Genomic DNA, 17,560 nt, shown 5'->3' with positions numbered 1-17,560 from the left:
CTGTATTTTTAGTACCAGTGAATAGACACTTTTAATTATTAAAAATATAAAAAAATAAACTAGAGGAAACCTGATTTTTTTGAGGGGGGATTCTCATCTATTCTCATCAATTATAATACTATAAAATTGATAGTAAACCAGAAATTTAAAAACATGAAAGGATACTTCAAAGTTTAACATAGTTTAAGAAAACACAACCTCCTAAAAAGGATGACCTTAATATCAAATGCCAAGTCTTTGACTCCATATAAATTGCTATATTCATTAAAACGTTAAAGTGTGGTACATCATAAAGATGAAAGCCAAGTTTCTTTTCATTACCAATACCCTCCTGTTGAGAATTTGAAAACTTATATTTTAATCAATTCATTTGATCTTTTCAAATTAAATTATCCCCTAAGTGAACTAGATGAAAAATAAATTATATTAAAATTAATGCTCTTCCTCATTTTTTTCAAATATGAACTACAATAATTTCTTCTAGTTTTCAGTGATATTTTTAGATAATAAACTTCTGTCTTAAGCTCCCTCTTGCTATATAGAATCCCACTTTATTAATATTGGAACAAGGTTTGAAATGAGCCTAATTGGTCTTATAATTTGGGAGAAATAGCTAGGATATATTGCATACCTTTGAGCAAGTTTTGTGGGCAAGTATGCACAGTTTTTATAATGTTTTGTTTTCTTTTTTACCATGAGGAAATATTTGTTAGAATGCATTTTGTAAATAGAATGTATGACTTTATTGAACATGTGGTTGTGTACAGCATAACCATGGTAACTCTGCACTGAGAGTTCAGGGGAACTCTTCTTTCTTCTGGCAACAGGGAACTCCTCAACCTTGGGGCTCATACCTAACACCTAAGTAGATGGTGGTCAGCAAATGTCTATTACATTAAAATGAGATATAAGAACTGAATGGTGAGGCCTTTCATTCTCTTCCAACTGTAAATTCACACAGAAGTAGTTACACAATGCTATATACTAAATCCCAACCCCTATCCAGTAAGAGTTCATTGCCCAAGACTTTGTTGGTAAGTCAAGTTACAACATTATTGAGGGAAATGCTGACCATAAGTCTGGTTAAGCTACTTGTATTGGATTTTCCTTGAATTTTTTTGAGATAAAGAAGTTAGAGTTGTTTTGATTATGCCACTATGTTGACTTATTGATAATCAGTCGAAACTAATATAATGATTAGAAATATTTTTATATCACTTGGGAGATAAAACCTACAAGATAGTGGTGAAAAATGAAAAAAATGAAAAACAGTTTCATTTTATGACTTTCAAACTGATACTATCAGCTGATGGTGGAGGAAGATTGACATATGCTAAAACATTTAAAATAATTCTGTTGGAGACAGCTATTGACTCCGTTCAATTGACTCAAAAAGGAAGAATGTGATGGTAAATAAAATTCTAGTTATTCCTTTATTGATTCAACTTGCAACAGTACATTTTAAAGAGATACATGTTTATAACATTTATTACCTACATAAAATCAGTAGAAATTAAAAGGTTTGCATAAATGGCAGAAAGCTCACTTTAACTATTGTTGCCATCTCCTATTCTATATGGAGGAGGATTCATTTGGGTAGAAGTTTGAATTTGTATCACACCCAAAGTAGTCCAAAGTAGTGTCACAAATACAATGATACAGAAGTTTTCAAATTCCACTGAAATATTACTGTTATTAATCTTTTATTCTGTTAATGCTATTAACTGGTATTAATCTGTTATTAATGTGTTCACTGGCAGATAGAAAATGTTCTAGCTATTTTAAGGAAAAGCAATGTTTATAAAATTATTGGAAGAATCATAGGAGGAGGTTACAGGCTGAATTTCCAGAAAGAATTCCCAGAACAATCCTGGGAATTGGGCTAGCCAGCAAATGACACACTCAGAAAGTTGGACAATGAAGAAGCCGATGTCATGTTTATTGGCTCCAGATTACAACAGTTTAGCTGAACTCCCAGAATAAATCTGTAGTTATCAGAACTACTGACATCCACTAGATGAGGAAAACTGCTGTCTTACACACTGGGGTATCACTTCTACTTCAGAGACCATGCAAGGGCATTGGATCAACAGAGTGCAAAACAAGCATGGATCCCTTTTGGGATCTATGGTTTCATTTTTAATTTGGTAGATTTTTTGTATTATAATTGTTTCATCAGAATAAATTATTATAATACTTTTAAACAAATGATTGTCAATGTTTATTGTGTAAGCTGCAGCATTATGAATTGCACATTATCACTGATGTGGTATCACATATGTACTGACAAAGTTGGTAACAAATTTTGTTACAAAAATGTGATTTTTTTTTTCAGATAACTCTTTTTCAGAAGTGGCAGTTAGCTAAGATATATGATTCTCCGGAAATAGTAATCCTTATTATTATTGCAACTAAATTTTGTTAAGATTTGGCACAAGTTGAAGATGATATGTCTTGGCAGGAGCTCAAATTGTAATTATAGCATCACTGTTCCTAAATAAGTTTGCATTTTGAAACATAATTCAGTGTCCCATTAGGATGTAAATCCAAGATTATAGGAAGTTTTTCAAGGTAGAATATCACTTTAGAATGCAAAAATCTATTTGGATAGTCACTCAGGAAAAATCAAATGATCAGATGACAGATTTCTGGATCTGAATGCAAAGTCATTTATTGTTAGAGCTTCTGTGATGAAAATAACAAGTAAACATACCTATAATTTTTAATAGTTCTTGGTAGATGGGGAGAATATATTGCTTAGCCTGCTATTTTCTGTATCACATGTTTCTAAATATCTAGATGAACCATGAGAAACTATGGACACTGAGAAACAAACTGAGGGTTCTAGAGGGGAGGGGAGTAGGGGGATGGGTTAGGCCAGTGATGGGTATTAAGGAGGGCACATACTGCATGGATCACTGGGTGTTATATGCAAGCAATGAATCATGGAACACTATATCAAAAATTAATGATGTAATGTATGATGATTAACATAACGTAATAAAAAAAGAAAAAAAAAGGTGTGTGTGTGTGTGTGTGTGTGTGTGTACAGAATAGAATATTATTCAGCCATAAAAAAGAATGAAATCTTGGCATTTGCAAAGACATGGATGAGCAAGAGAGTATATGCTAAGCAAAATAAGTCAGTCAGATAAAAACAAATACCATATGATTTCACTCATATGTGGAACTTAAGAAGCAAAACAAACGAGCAAAGGGAAAAAGAGAAGCAAACCAAGAAACAGACTCTTAACTAAAGAGAACAAACTGATGGTAACCAGTGGGGAGGTGGGTGGGGGAATGGGTGAAATAGGTGTTGGGGATTTGGGAGGGCTCTTGTTGTGATGAGCACCGGGTGATATATGGACTTGTTGAATCACTGTATTGTACACCTGAAACTAACACTGTATGTTAACTATACTGGAATCAAAATTTTAAAAATAAAGAAAAAAGAAAATAAAAAAAAAGATCATGCATATCTGATTACATTACCAAAATCAAGGCTCAGATGAAAATGTTTGTAATTTACTAAAATAAGCAAATTTCCAAGATTTTCAATATTTGTATGGTTAGGTGCAGCTAGCTTAACAGGACAATGTGTAGTAAGGGCTTAGCAGTTGAAATATAAATCAACAGTGTGATGAGAGTGGTCAAAATGCCAAAGCAACCATTGGCTGAATCTATGAAAATACAGTTTTCAAGAGAAAAGATGCAGTGCCTCTTCTTTATATTGTGCTGTTCACCTGTTGGAGAAAGGGTTGTTCTGGGCACCACACTTTAAAAATGATATTGATAGACTATACTCTAGACCCGAAAAGTTAAGTAAGTTATAAATGATCCTTAAACCATATGATATGCCTACTGGTTAAACAAAAATGAATAGACCAAATTTTATGTATAATAATTTAGGATAAGAAAAGTTTAAACATTCGATCGATATTGAGTAACTTCTCAAAATGAGGGCTTCCTTGAAAATTGAAACTTTTTAAGTAATGAAATGATAATCGTATACTGATTTTACTAATATGCAAATACCTTTAAAGTTATTAAATAGGTGCCGGTTAGGCTAGATATTCTTTAAAATCACTTCCAAGAGGGGCGCCTGGGTGGTGAAGTCGATTAGGCCACCGACTGTTGGTTTCGGTTTAGGTTGTGATCTCAAGGTCATGAGATTGAGCCCCCTGTCGAACTCTGCATTCAAGGTGGAGTCGGCCTAAATTTCTCTCTTCCTCTCCCTCAGCCCCCCCCCCCCACCACTCTCTCTCTCTAAAATAAAATAAATCTTTAAAAAAAAATAGCTTCCAGGGTGCCTGGGTGGCTCAGTCATTAAGCGTCTGCCTTCGGCTCAGGTCATGATCCCAGCATCCTGGGATCGAGCCCCGCATCGGGTTCCCTGCTCAGCGGGAAGCCTGCTTCTCCCTCTCCCACTCCCCCTGCTTGTGTTCTTTCTCTCGCTGTCTCTCTCTCTCTGTCAAATAAATAAATAAAATCTTAAAAAAAAATAGCTTCCAAGATTCTGAAATTTCAGCTTCAATTAGCCATGTAATGACCTATTTCCTCAGTACAAGATAAAGCTACTACTTTATTTGCTTTTACAAGTCTGTACTAGACAGGTTACCAGGAAGATTTACCTCCAGCCAAAAATTAAAAATAACACAAGCCAATTACACTTTGAAACAAATAGGAAATTGAAATCTTCTCAGGGTATTCATATTCTTTTTTTTCTAAAGATTTTATTTATTCATTTGTCAGAGAGAGAGCACAAGTGGGGGAGAGGCAGGTAGAGGGAGAAGCAGACTCCCCGCTGAGTGGGGAGCCTGATGCAGCACTCAATCCCAGGACCCTGGGATCACAACCTGAGCTGGAGGCAGATGTTTAACTGACTGAGCCACCCAGGTATCCCAGGGTATTTTGTGGGTTTTTTTGGGTTTTTTGGTGAAAAAATTTTTATTTAGATTTAGCCAGCTGGACTCAGTTTAGATGATTCCAATTTTGTTGGCAACATCCAAAGCATCATAGTCAGGAGCCAGTCGAACATATGCCTTCTTCTCTCCATCAGGCTTGATCAAGGTGTTAACCTTGGCCACGTCAATGTCATAGAGCTTCTTCACAGCCTGTTTGATCTGGTGTTTATTGTTCTTGACATCCACAATGAACACAAGTTTGTTATTGTCTTCTATTTTCTTCCCGGCTGACTCAGTGGTCAGGGGGAACTTGATGATGGCATAGTGATCAAGCTTGTTTCTCCTGGGGGCGCTCTTTCCAGGATATTTGGGCTGCCTCCGTAGACGCGGTGTCTTGGGTCGTCTGAATGTAGGTGACATGCGGATCTTCTTTTTTTTGTGACTGTGGACGCCTTTCAGCACCACTTTCTTGGCCTTCAAAGCCTTTGCTTTGGCTTCAGCTTTGGGAGGGGCAGGGGCTTCCTTCTTAGCCTTCAGCGCCATCTTCGTAAAAGGGCAGTATTTTATGTTCTTAACAGAACTTTCCAATCAAGTACCGATGCCTGTGGACGTATTCCTCTTTGACCCCTCCCAGGGACAGGATGTGGGTAGGAATAGGAGGAAATTTTATATTCCTTGATGTTGGTGCAAGAGACAGAAGAGTTAAGGGAACAGCCACCATTGCAATCCCATTTCACTTGTCTTAGTCTGAGTTGCCTGAGAAAATATTGAGTCTCCGAGATTTACGTGCAGGAAGGGATTAACTGCAGAGTGTTCTGGGGAGCAAAACTTATAGGTGACTGCATCAGCCCTGGGAGAGTTACAAGTTGAACTGGCTGTCAAAGTGGGAGTCCCTTGGTCCAATGTGATATTATGTCTGATTTTGTATTGCTAAATCAAACACTCAATAAGGCCTTAAGTAGTAATGCTGGCTTAGTCACTGATGGCAGGAAAAGCAAATAAAAACCCAGAATATACACTGATTCCAGTCAAGATGAATTGCTGCCATTTCTAATGTTAAGCTGCTGCCAAGTAGCTAATTTGTCTCCTTGAGGGGTGAATCAGGGTGGTCTGCATTGGAGTGTGTTGCTGGCAGGTTGGCCATTTGGAGACTGGACACAGATCAGTCTCAGTGAGTGGGAGCCTTTTATACCCCTCCACACTGGTACCATGGAGACTCCATTCCTGCACCTGTTGTGTTTGCACTGGGGTGGTCTGACCAAGGTAACTGATGCCACTATCAGGTCTTTCAGTCTACTTGGTTGTTGGATGTCTCTTCTGTGGTAGATGCTCTCTGGGGGGAATTAACACGTGATAAAATTTCTTCACATTTTATGACCATATGGTTATATGTCTATCCTTGCGTCACTTACCCAGAGCTCCTTGTTCTTATTCTTCCAGTCTATCTCCTTCCAGTACCCTGACCAATTCATCTCTACTCCTGAGTTAATAGTATTCTTTACATGGACCACTTGTCTTTCCACATAATGTGAACTTTAAGATACACTGCCCAAACAATGCTTTTTGGGAGGACTTCCCACACCACTGTTTTTCAAGGCATCCATGAATGGAGCTGTCTTGTAGCATGGTCCATTTTTGGCTTGGGACTACATACCAAGATGACCCCTCTGTGACCCAAAGTTGGCTCATTTACAACTCCCACGGATTGCCTTCTCTAACCCTCCCCCTAACACACCACCCACCTGCACCAAAATAACCATAGTGGTAGCTTAGGGAAAAATGAAGCCAAGGTAGATGACATGAGATTCTACATCTTCAGATTACAGTTTACATGATTCTGGAGGTACCACTTTTATTTTAAGATTGACTGTTTTTGGATGCCTGGGTGGCTCAGTCGGTGAAGCAGCGGCCTTCAGCTCAGGTCATGATCCCAGGGTCCTGGAATTTGTCCCATGGCGGGCTCTCTGCTCAGTGGGGAGCCTGCTTCTCCCTCTCCCTCTGCCTGCTGCTCCCTCTGCTTGTGCTCTCTCACTCTCTCTCTGTCAAATAAATAAATGAAGTCTTTAAAAAAAAAAAAGATTGACTGTTTTTGGACCTGCCCAATCTTATGATTTGATGAGTTGGACAGAATCTAACTCATGATGGCAGCTTTTCATTTGATATACCACCAAAAAGTACCTCATCTCCTCCAGGTCATAAAAGTGTAGTTAACATTCTACTTGGGTTTCTTGAAAGCATTATATAAAAATAGATTGCTATTACCTGGGTATATAATGAGATTGGCTCTAGAGACATTCCCTGCTAGTAGCTAATGGAACTCAAAGAAAGCTTACCTGGGTGTCATTTGTTTATGAGCAAAGGTAAAGAATTTCAAAGAAACATGACTCAAAGTAGGTTAACAACTGTTGACCTAGTAACCTCAACAACATATGGATGGTAATTGAAGCTATGTGATTGGATAGACTTAGCCAGAGGGGGTATGTAAAGTAAGGAAAAGAGAGGGTCAACTAATAACATTGTTTTAACAGAAGGAAAGAATAAGAACCTGAGGAAGACTGAAGACAAAGAAGTATAATAAAAATCCAGGGGAATGTGGTCTCAAAAAAATAACAGGAAAGAATTATTTTTAAAAGGAATACTTATAATTTCAAAGACCTTAGGTATTAAGGGATAAGAAGAATGTATATAATAATAATTAACTAAGTGAATGTACATAAAGATTGTTTGCTCTGTAAGATGATAGGAATTTGAAGAGTGTGGTTTCTAAATATGAGATTTGAGACCACATTAAATGCTGATGGGAAAATACTAAAATAGAAGGCTTTGTTGAAAATAAGAGAATGGCAGCAAATAAGAGTTTCCACTGTTTCTAGGTAACCCATCAATGCAAAGAAAATTTCTTTTTTTATTAACATTTAAGTAGAACTTAGAAGTCTATTTTCCCAGAATGCTGTAGAAGGGATTTCTGCATTTGAAAGGAAATCAGACTAAATGTCTTTCTGTAGGTCTTCTCCCAAACCCAATATTCTTTACTTTTATGATCACTGAAGTAATCATATTTTTCTATTTGTTTAGTTGACTTGATTCAGCTACTTAAATGATAAATTTTATATTTATGAAGAGTAGGCAAATGATTTCTAGCTCTGGCAAGATGATGCATTAAGATGATGGGTCATTTTTTTCAATTCAATCAACTAGAGATGTTAGTTGAAAGTGAATATGCAAATTATACTTAATTCTCTAATACTGAGCCCGAGTTATGTACACATGTGATTTCATATCATTTAGTATTAGCACATACCTTAGCAGATATTATTAATAGTAATGAGATTATGACTTATCAAATGTCTCCATTGACAAAATACATTTTCAAGTGCTTTTCTTATTTAATTCTTACAGTAACTGAATTATTTCTAATTTACATCCAATTCCTATAAAATGAATATATCTCATATTCTTGCATGTTAAATAACACATATTTATTCTAATTAAAAATGCTTTTAATCTGCCCTTTCATCATTATTATGTTTTCATGATTTAATTCATTTACTTATTTTTTACTACTAGTAAGCTATTCATATTTTTACCAAACTCTGTATACATCAGAGAATAAACAATCTTAATACTGCCAAATTTAGTGGATTTCTAGCCACTGGAAAGTAGCTACTTGCAAAGTTGATTTACTATATTTGAGATATGTGAGCTGCTGAATTAAAGAACCAGAGGACATATTTTGTTTACTAGTAGGTTCTTATCAGCGTTATATATTTTTTTAAGATTTTGTTTTTAACTAATCTTTACACACAACGTGGTGCTTGAAACCCACAACCCCAAGATAAAACTCTTGAGTTGTATCCTCCACTGACTGAGCCAGCCAGGCACCCTGCATCAGCCTTATATTCTAACTAAATAAATATTACCGATTTTTATATATTTTTATTTTTTAATATTACCAATTTTTAAAGCATTATCATAGTTTAGTGATATACAAAGAGTCTAAAATATAAACCCCCCTTTTATTATTTTCCGAATTATTTTCATTGATCCATTGCTCATAATGGTTCATAGTTTTCTTGTGTCTACAATTCCTTTTGATTATTGACACTGCTGTTTCTAATTCAAGTTAAATAACGCTAATGCCTTAAAATATGATTCCAAGCAGTCTAAGAAAATGGAAGCCTGGCTGAACTATTTGCCTTTTTACTCCTAATGCCATTTTTATTTATTAGTTCTTCATCACCAATCAGACTTCTTTTTGGGTTCTCAAATTGTTGTCAAACTGAGACGGTGGCTCAACTCTCTGCCCCCCAAAGTAAATACTCATAGGTAATTATCTATCATAGTAAACATATGGATGCACACACATATGCATACAGACACACACACACACCAAAAACAAAATTTTAAGAATTGAAAATTTTCATGATAGTTGGGAAGAGGAGAAAGGACAGGTGCTTACAGTATACTTCTAGATCTATTTTAAATATTTACTAATAGTTGAGGAATTATTTATTCTTAGTCTTATTCTTAATAAAATACATAATCTTTTAATTATATGAAAATGGGTGCAGATAGGGATATGCTGAGGAACTTTGCAAAACCCAAGGTAATCATACTCACTTTAAAAAATCCAAGTGAAAACACAAGTCATTTCTAATATGCTTCACCTAACTAAATCAGGGAACTGATTTATTGATTGATTGATTGAGTATAGCTGACACATAATGTTACATTAGTTCCAGGTATACAACATAGTGATTCAATAACTATGCTATGCTATGCTCACTACAATTATAACTACCATCTGTCACCACTCAGTACTGTTATACCATTGACTATATTCCCTATGCTGTACTTTTTATTCCTGTGACTTATTCATTCCATAACTGGAAGCTTCCCTGTATTATTTAATCTGTAAATCAACAAGTCCTTACGTGAAGACTAAATACCCAGGGATACCAATACTGAGAAATTCATCAAAGGTTCATTCACCACATGCCACTGTCTTCGTGGGCAACCTTGTAACAAGGAAAGTCAAAAGTTTAGGAGATATGTGAATGTCTTTACTCTTCATTCATTTATCACAAATTATTTTAACATATACTATTGCTCAACACTTCTATAGTTTCTAATAGGAAAAATGTGATCTGGAAAGAGAGAAAGAGAAGAGAGAAGGAAATACATGAGACATGGCCTGGGGAGAAAAATCAGCATTATTAATATTTTGGAATCTGCCTTTTCTGATTCTTGAACATAAGGACCTAATAACTGAAAATGCCTTATATATATAACTCAACTGCAAATTACAATTTTCAACTTTATTTCCAATTGTACACCCAATATGCGTTCATAACTATAAGAGATATATTGTCTCTTAAGAATAGACGGGGGTTGGAAAATTTATAGTCTAACTATTCAAGCCCTGAACAATTTAGAATTGACTTCAATTGAGGTCCATGTGGATAATTGTGTTTTTTGGTGTACATCAAATGGACCCCTAGGCATTTTTTAAGTTAGGCAGGCCACAACTACCATGATTATATTCATTAGGGAACCCCAAGGGGTCTGTTCTAGATCTCTAAATTTTCTTGGAATTTCCAAGAGCAATTTTTCTCAGAGCCTCCAAAACTAAATTATAAAATACTGGATTATAAAGTCCACACAGTGGTAGGTTCCCTAACAAACTGTGCTTAGTAATCAGGCGTTGAAATATATTTATATTCCTTAGTTTAAATGAGTCATTAAAATTTTATGATTATATATTTAAAATATGTTCATTAAATGGGCCTTTTGAACATGTCAGTGAAATGAATCATTTCTTTTATTTAACGATACTTAAAATAACAATATCCAGCAAACTCTAGAAAGTGTTGAAATGACTGCATATTCATTTTCACATTTATTTTTTGTTTAGAATCAATGCATTTAGATGTGGCTTTTCCATGTTAATGCAACTTCCTCATTCATGAGATAACATGACCCAGGGCAAAGATCTGGAGTTAGAGAGATGTGATCTAAAAATTGCCCAAGTTCCATCTTCAGGTGAGCTACATATCATATCTGAGCTTTAGTTTTCTCACCTGTAAAATGAAAATAATATGTATACTTACCAGGACAGTTCTTGGTAAGCAGAGATGATTCTGTAACTTGACAGACACATAATTAGTATGCAATAACACAGTATTACATAAATAGTGGATGGTATTGTCTATAATCCTTTTTTCTTAAATCACTTTGCATTATCCTATTATATTGATAGAACTAAAGCAGTTTATTATATTTTTGTTAAATTTAATAATTACAAACCTAGCTGGGCAGAGCTAACACCCTTGCTCCCCCCTTCACTGAGAAACAAGACAAAGTGTCTTAAGAATAAATACAATTTGCATCCAGATTCTTTGGAAAATAATCTAGTTTTCCAGACTTGTTTATGTTACTTCAGAAACTTGTTTTCCCCAAAAGTCCTACACTGTATCTTGTGCTTTAAAATTTGACTCTTCTATCTCTTGTAGGTACAGTAGAAATATGGATGAAATATCTCGCTTGTTGTACTTTATAGTGATGCTAGTCACTGTTTCACTTTTGTTACTTTATAAATATATGCTATTGTGCAAACATCCAATTTCTTTTGTCTCGTGCTCTTTTTATTAAACCATCTCTAAAATTCCTGAAATGTATATTGACTATTGTCTGAATTTTGGATCTCCATTCTACATTGCCCAAAGGTTATTGACAATGATACAGATCTTCTTGACTTAATGTGTTTTGATAAACTCATCATAAGTTGAAAGTATCATAAGTTGAAAATGCATTTAATATACCTAAACTACCAAATTTCACAGCTTAGCCTGGCCTACCTTCAATGTGCTCAAAACACTTACATTAGCTTACCATTGAGCAAATTATCTAACATAAAGCCTATTTTATAGTAACGTGTTGAATATCTCATGTCATTGATGGAATACTTTGCTGAAAGTGAAAAACAGAATAGCTGTGCAGGTATAAAGGGTTAGAAGTGTCTCAGTTGCTTATCCTTGTGATCACGTGGCTGACTGGGAGTTGCTACTGCCCAGCATCATATCACTACCCCCAGAAAAGATCCAAATTCGAAATTCAAAATACGGTTCCTACTAAATGCATATCATCATAAAGTCAAAAAATCCTAAGTTGAACCACTGTAAGGCAAGGACCGTGTGTATTTTACTAGCCCAGAATATTACCTCCTCATTTCCTATGGTGCTGGACACTTTAGGATTGTGTTCACTTATGTTATTTCCAAGTGCATTTTTAAGTGTATATATGATTTTAATTATTCTCCAGCTCCCATCAATTCAGAACAACACAGAATTTCCATAGATGATTATAGAGTTACAGTCTGCACCATTGCTGAGGGGGGGCTGCTAAATGGTGTCACAGAGGAATTGGCAAGTGAAGTGACTGCACACAAGTCATTATTTTTTAATTTAGACCCCAAATCAGAAAATGTTCTTCATTCCATAAGGGCTTTAAAAAAAAACGGGCCTGCTAGCAGCCCAGTGTGAAGAATAATTGCTGATTGTGACAGATCAATAGCATCCAATTTAGAAAGACTGTAGAATTCCATAACTGTAATTTTGTAAATCATTTTTGAGGAAAGCAAAATATTTGCAGCAATTAATGAATTAGAACTCAAAATACCAGAAAAGCAGAAATTAATAAGGCACAAGTCATTTGGGTCAGAAACTACAAACGAATATATCTGACTTAAATATACACCTCAGAAAAGATCTAATCTGGATAGAACTAGGGAGGACTGGAGACATGTTCATGAGCCCACTCCTTTGATTAGCTGGTTGTATCTAAGTAAGTAAAGCTCAGGAACTATTTCAAGCTTAGAAATAGCATAGCAGGGGCGCCTGAGTGGCTCAGTTGTTGAGCGTCTGCCTTCAGCTCAGGTCATGATCCCAGCATCCTGGAATCGAGCCCCGCATGGGGCTCCCTGTTCCGGGGGAATGCTGCTTCTCCCTCTCCCACTCCCTCTGCTTGTGTTCCCTCTTTCGCTGTGTCTCTCTCTGTCAAATAAATAAATAAAATCTTAAAAAAAAAAAAAAGAAATAGCATAGCAGCTATTTTGCATGTTTTGATGCAAATAATTTTCTTGGAAACATGTCTCATTTTTATGTCTCCTCCTTTGGTTCATCATGCATTCTATACTTTCGTGCTTCTGCTAATTATTTAACACATTCCAGGCTTAAGCATGTTTACTATTTCATGGGCCTTCTCTAAAGGTCAAGATTCTTAGGTATGCATACTTCCTTCTCAAAAGATGTCACAAAATCTCTCTTCATATCTATAAATTCTCCAATTGTTATCTTTATTCTGCAAAACCTATGATTCTCCCAACCAACCTAGAAGTAAGTAGATATGGAGGAAGAATAAGATTATTTGAGAGATTTTATTCTGTATAACACTGAATTAGTGCAGTTTGTAGGAGTTAGCTCAAAGTGTGGAATGTTTCTTATTAATTTAAGCATGGGCTGAGGGATTAGAAAGCCTTTTAGGTGGGGGGATAGGGAAAAATCATTGAAGCTTGCTAAGATTTTAAATTTTAAGTTATTCTGCTTACTTTTCCTTTATGGCCACAAATAAGATGAGAGTTAATATTCAGTGATGATACAAAAGAAAGAATCAAAAAATATTTTAATTTTTAAAAATATAGGACACCTTAGAAATTGCTTGACAGCATTTAAAATTACTATCATAACAGAGAAAGTTCTAGAAGTCATCATTGCAATTTTAAGTGAGAGGTAGAAAGGGTATAATCAAGATTTTTAATATCTATTTATATAACTGAAGCCAAGAAATCAAATTTTCTTATACTCTTTATCATTTCAATTTGTACCGTAAAATTTGAGCTAGAAAGCTAACGCTGTATTCCTTTAGCAGTTACACATCTCAGAGATCTGATCAATCAATGCTAAAATATTTAAAAACAAATACAGCCTAACTTATTTAGATAAATGTGTTTTTTTTTTTAAGATTAATTTATTTATTTGAGAAAAAGAGAGAAAGCATGCGCACGCAGAGGGGCAGAGGGGGAGGGAGAAGGAGAGAAGCAGACTCTCCGCTGAACATGGAGCCCAACATGGGGCTCCATCCCAGGACCCATGAGCTCATGACATGAGGCCAAAATCAAGAGTTGGACACTTAACCTACTGAGCCACCCAGGCGCCCCTAGATAAATGTGTTTTGATCAAGAAAGGTTTTCATCAAAAAAGGCTCTAGATAGCGCACAAAGAATCTGTGGGCTCTTGTCTTTGTTTCCTGTCAGACCCTAAGAATTTCTGGATACACAGCAAAATACTATTTATTGAACTGATAGCTACAATGGAATACAGTGGCCTTTACAAAAATACGTGGGTACATGTACAGGAAGCCATGTGTGCAGAGCATAATTAGTACACAATTAGATGTCAGTGTGTTCCCTAAGTGGACTGATAACCTGAAGTTAAATAAAGAGCATGCTAATAAAATCAGCCACTATGAGACAAAGAGGCTCAATTCCTAGTGCCTAAAATATCATCGTTCTAAGTGTGCTGTCTTTTGAGTGCATATCAGATACATGTTTGGTCTATCTCTGTAGATACATACTTATCATACAATATTTAATAGTAGCCATTTGTCTGGCAATCCGTTTCTCACCACTGTCCCAGATTATCTTTTATCAATGAATTATGTGACTTTATATAACTTATCTTTCTTCCAAAATTCTTCATGAATAATTTCTGATACTGAGTTGAAGGGAAAGCTTCTCAAACTGAAATTAGATAATAAAAGCTGATGAATGTCAACTTGTCAAGTTAGAGATAATAATAATGCTAGAGATGTAGGAATAATCCCTCATGCCAGTGGCAGTGTTTTGTAACATCATTTTTAAAACAATTTCAACTATATATGGAAAAACATACTTAATCATTTCAATTTACCTTTGGGACAGCACATATAAGTAAGAGTACATGCACGTTGATTTCTGCTGTTCATGTTTTTAATTTTAAAATGAGTATTACGTGTAAGTTACCCTAGGATATAAATTACAAGTCCCTCATTTTCATTTTAATATTTAATAAATGTCCATAGAAACTGAACTCTTCTATTAAAAGATCTATTCTATTAAAAGCATCCTTTTATAATGTTGTCTCTATAAAAACAAAGAAAATTCAGTTACAGAAAGCTAAAAATCAGGGTAAGATCATATATTCCATTTGTTCCCAAATGCTGATCTATGAAAGCTGACTAACTCACTAAATATATCTCACCAGGGCAGCTTACTAAAAATATGAAGTGCCTTATTCCACTGTGAGACACCATTTCTTCATAAGTTTTTTTTGTTTAAAGATTTTATTTATTTATTCATGAGAGACAGAGAGAAGCAGAAGCAGAGGGAGAAGCAGGCTCCCCGCGGAGCAGGGAGCCTGATGCGGGACTCAATCCCAGGACCCTGGGATCATGACCTGAGCCGGAGGCAGGCACTTAACCAACTGAGCCACCCAGGCATCCCCATTTTTTCATAAGTTTTAAGAGGATACTAAGACCTTGGAACTCAGGAGGTGGCCCTGGATATGTGGTGTGGATGTCACCTCAGAACTTGTAAGAAATCAGAAACTCAGCCCCATCCCTCTCCATTTTTTAAAATCCCCAGGTAATTCACACACACATGAAAGTTTGAGAAACGGTGGTTCAGGATGCTGGGTGGAGGGTGTCTTTTTTTGTTTGTTTTGCTTTGTTTTAAAAACACCCAATTAATCTTTATGCATAATTGCCAAAACTTGGAAACAACAAAGACATCTTAGTAGGTAAATGGATAAGTAAACTGTGATACACCCAGATAATGGAATATTATCCAGTGCTAAAAAAAATGAACTATCATGCCATGGAAGACACAGAGAAATCTTAAATGCATATTACTAAATGAAAGAAGCCCATCTGAAAAGGCTATATACAGTACGATTCCAGCCATATGACATTCTGGAAAAGACAAAACTATGGAGACAGTAAAAAGATCAGTGGTTGCTAGGGGTGAGGGTGAAGAGGGAGAGAAGAATAGGCAGAGCACAGAGATATTTTAAGAGAGTGATGAATAATGAGGGATATGTGTCATTATACATTGGTTCAATCCCATAGAATGCACAACACCAAGATGGAACCTAATGTAGATTATGGACTTTGAATGATAATGATGGGTCAGAGCAGGTTCATCCTTGATTAAAAAAAAAAAAATAGTGCCATTCTGGTAAGTGATGTTGATAATGAGGGAAGCTATGTTTGCATGGAGGGATGGGGGTATATGGGAAATCTATGTACCTTTCTTTCAATTTTGTTATATACCTAAAACTGCTTTTAAAAAGTCTTTAAGGGTTGCCTGGGTGGCTCTGTCAGTTAAGCAGCTGACTTCACCTCAGGTCATGATCCCAGAGTCCTGGGATTGAGTCCTGCATCGGGCTCCCTGCTACACGGGGAACCTGCTTCTCCCTCTGCCTGCCACTCCCCTTGCTTGTGCTCTCTCTCTGTCTCTCTCTCTCTCCCTCTCTCTCTGACAAATAAATAAATAAAGTCTTTAAAACTGGGGCACCTGGGTGGCTCAGTCGTTAAGCGTCTGCCTTCAGCTCAGGTCATGATCCCGGGTCCTGGGATCGAGCCCCGCATCGGGCTCCCTGCTCGGCGGGAAGCCTGCTTCTCCCTCTCCCGCTCCGCATGCTTGTGTTCCCTCTCTCTCTGTGTCTCTCTCTGTCATATAAATAAATAAAATCTTAAAAAAAAATAAAATAAAATAAAGTCTTTAAAACTAAAATAAAAAGTCTTTAAAAATACCCAAATGATGCAAGATCTTAGAACTGAGCTAATTCAATTTCTCAAAGTAGTTTCTGATCTTCAAAGATAAGAATATCAGATGACATCATTTTTCATAGACCAGTTGAACTCAGGGAAGGAAATCATTAAAAGAAGTATAACTGGAAGATGTTTTTGTGCTGTCTTATATTCTTTACCAATGTCTTATTCTCTAAGATCCTTCCAGAACGTGAAGGAGGTCCAAGCCAACTGCGAGCACAGACATTCCAGAATGAATGGACAAAGTATCAAACAATTTTTGCAAAGGAACATGCCACAGAAATCAATGTCTATAGATTGTAACTACAGCTAATTTTGAGATAATCATACATAAGGATGGAATTTAAGATTCCTGAGAAAAAAAATTCTGTCCCTGTGTCACCAAGCTTAGGAAAATATAGACTGTGCCCTCAATGTGCTGAGAGTTATTCTGGACAAATAAAATTAATTCAAATGACTTAAGATCTGGGGCAGATGAGGGCATTTAGATGGTAAGTTCAAAGCTTGCATATGGAGAATAAGCCATTGTGATGGAATAATACCAGGTCACCTTTTATTTTAGTAATATTATTTATGTATTGAATCACTCAATCATCACTATGCTTACTGCATATTTACTTATGAAATTAAAGATCTCATTTGAACCTGACAGACTTTTCCTGCTTTACTAGTTATTTACCTCTGTTGAAAAAATAGTAAAAGGCCATTGGAATTTTCTAAGGCATATTCAACACATGTGGGTAAACTATTTTTAACTGTTCTCTTCACACCAAAACCTGTCTGCTTAAAGG

General features: G+C 35.9%; 1 pseudogene; it reads right to left on the bottom strand.

Annotated features, from left to right (window-relative positions):
- Positions 1-4,928: 4,928 nt before the first annotated feature.
- On the bottom strand, positions 4,929-5,468 carry LOC118521549 (large ribosomal subunit protein uL23 pseudogene; annotated as a pseudogene).
- Between the last annotated feature and the right edge of the window lie 12,092 nt (positions 5,469-17,560).

This window comes from Halichoerus grypus, chromosome 9, assembly GCF_964656455.1.
Source record: "Halichoerus grypus chromosome 9, mHalGry1.hap1.1, whole genome shotgun sequence".
Taxonomy (NCBI): Eukaryota; Metazoa; Chordata; class Mammalia; order Carnivora; family Phocidae; genus Halichoerus; species Halichoerus grypus.
The sequence above is the reverse complement of the archived record's forward strand: the minus strand, read 5'-3'. Positions and strand labels throughout refer to the sequence as shown.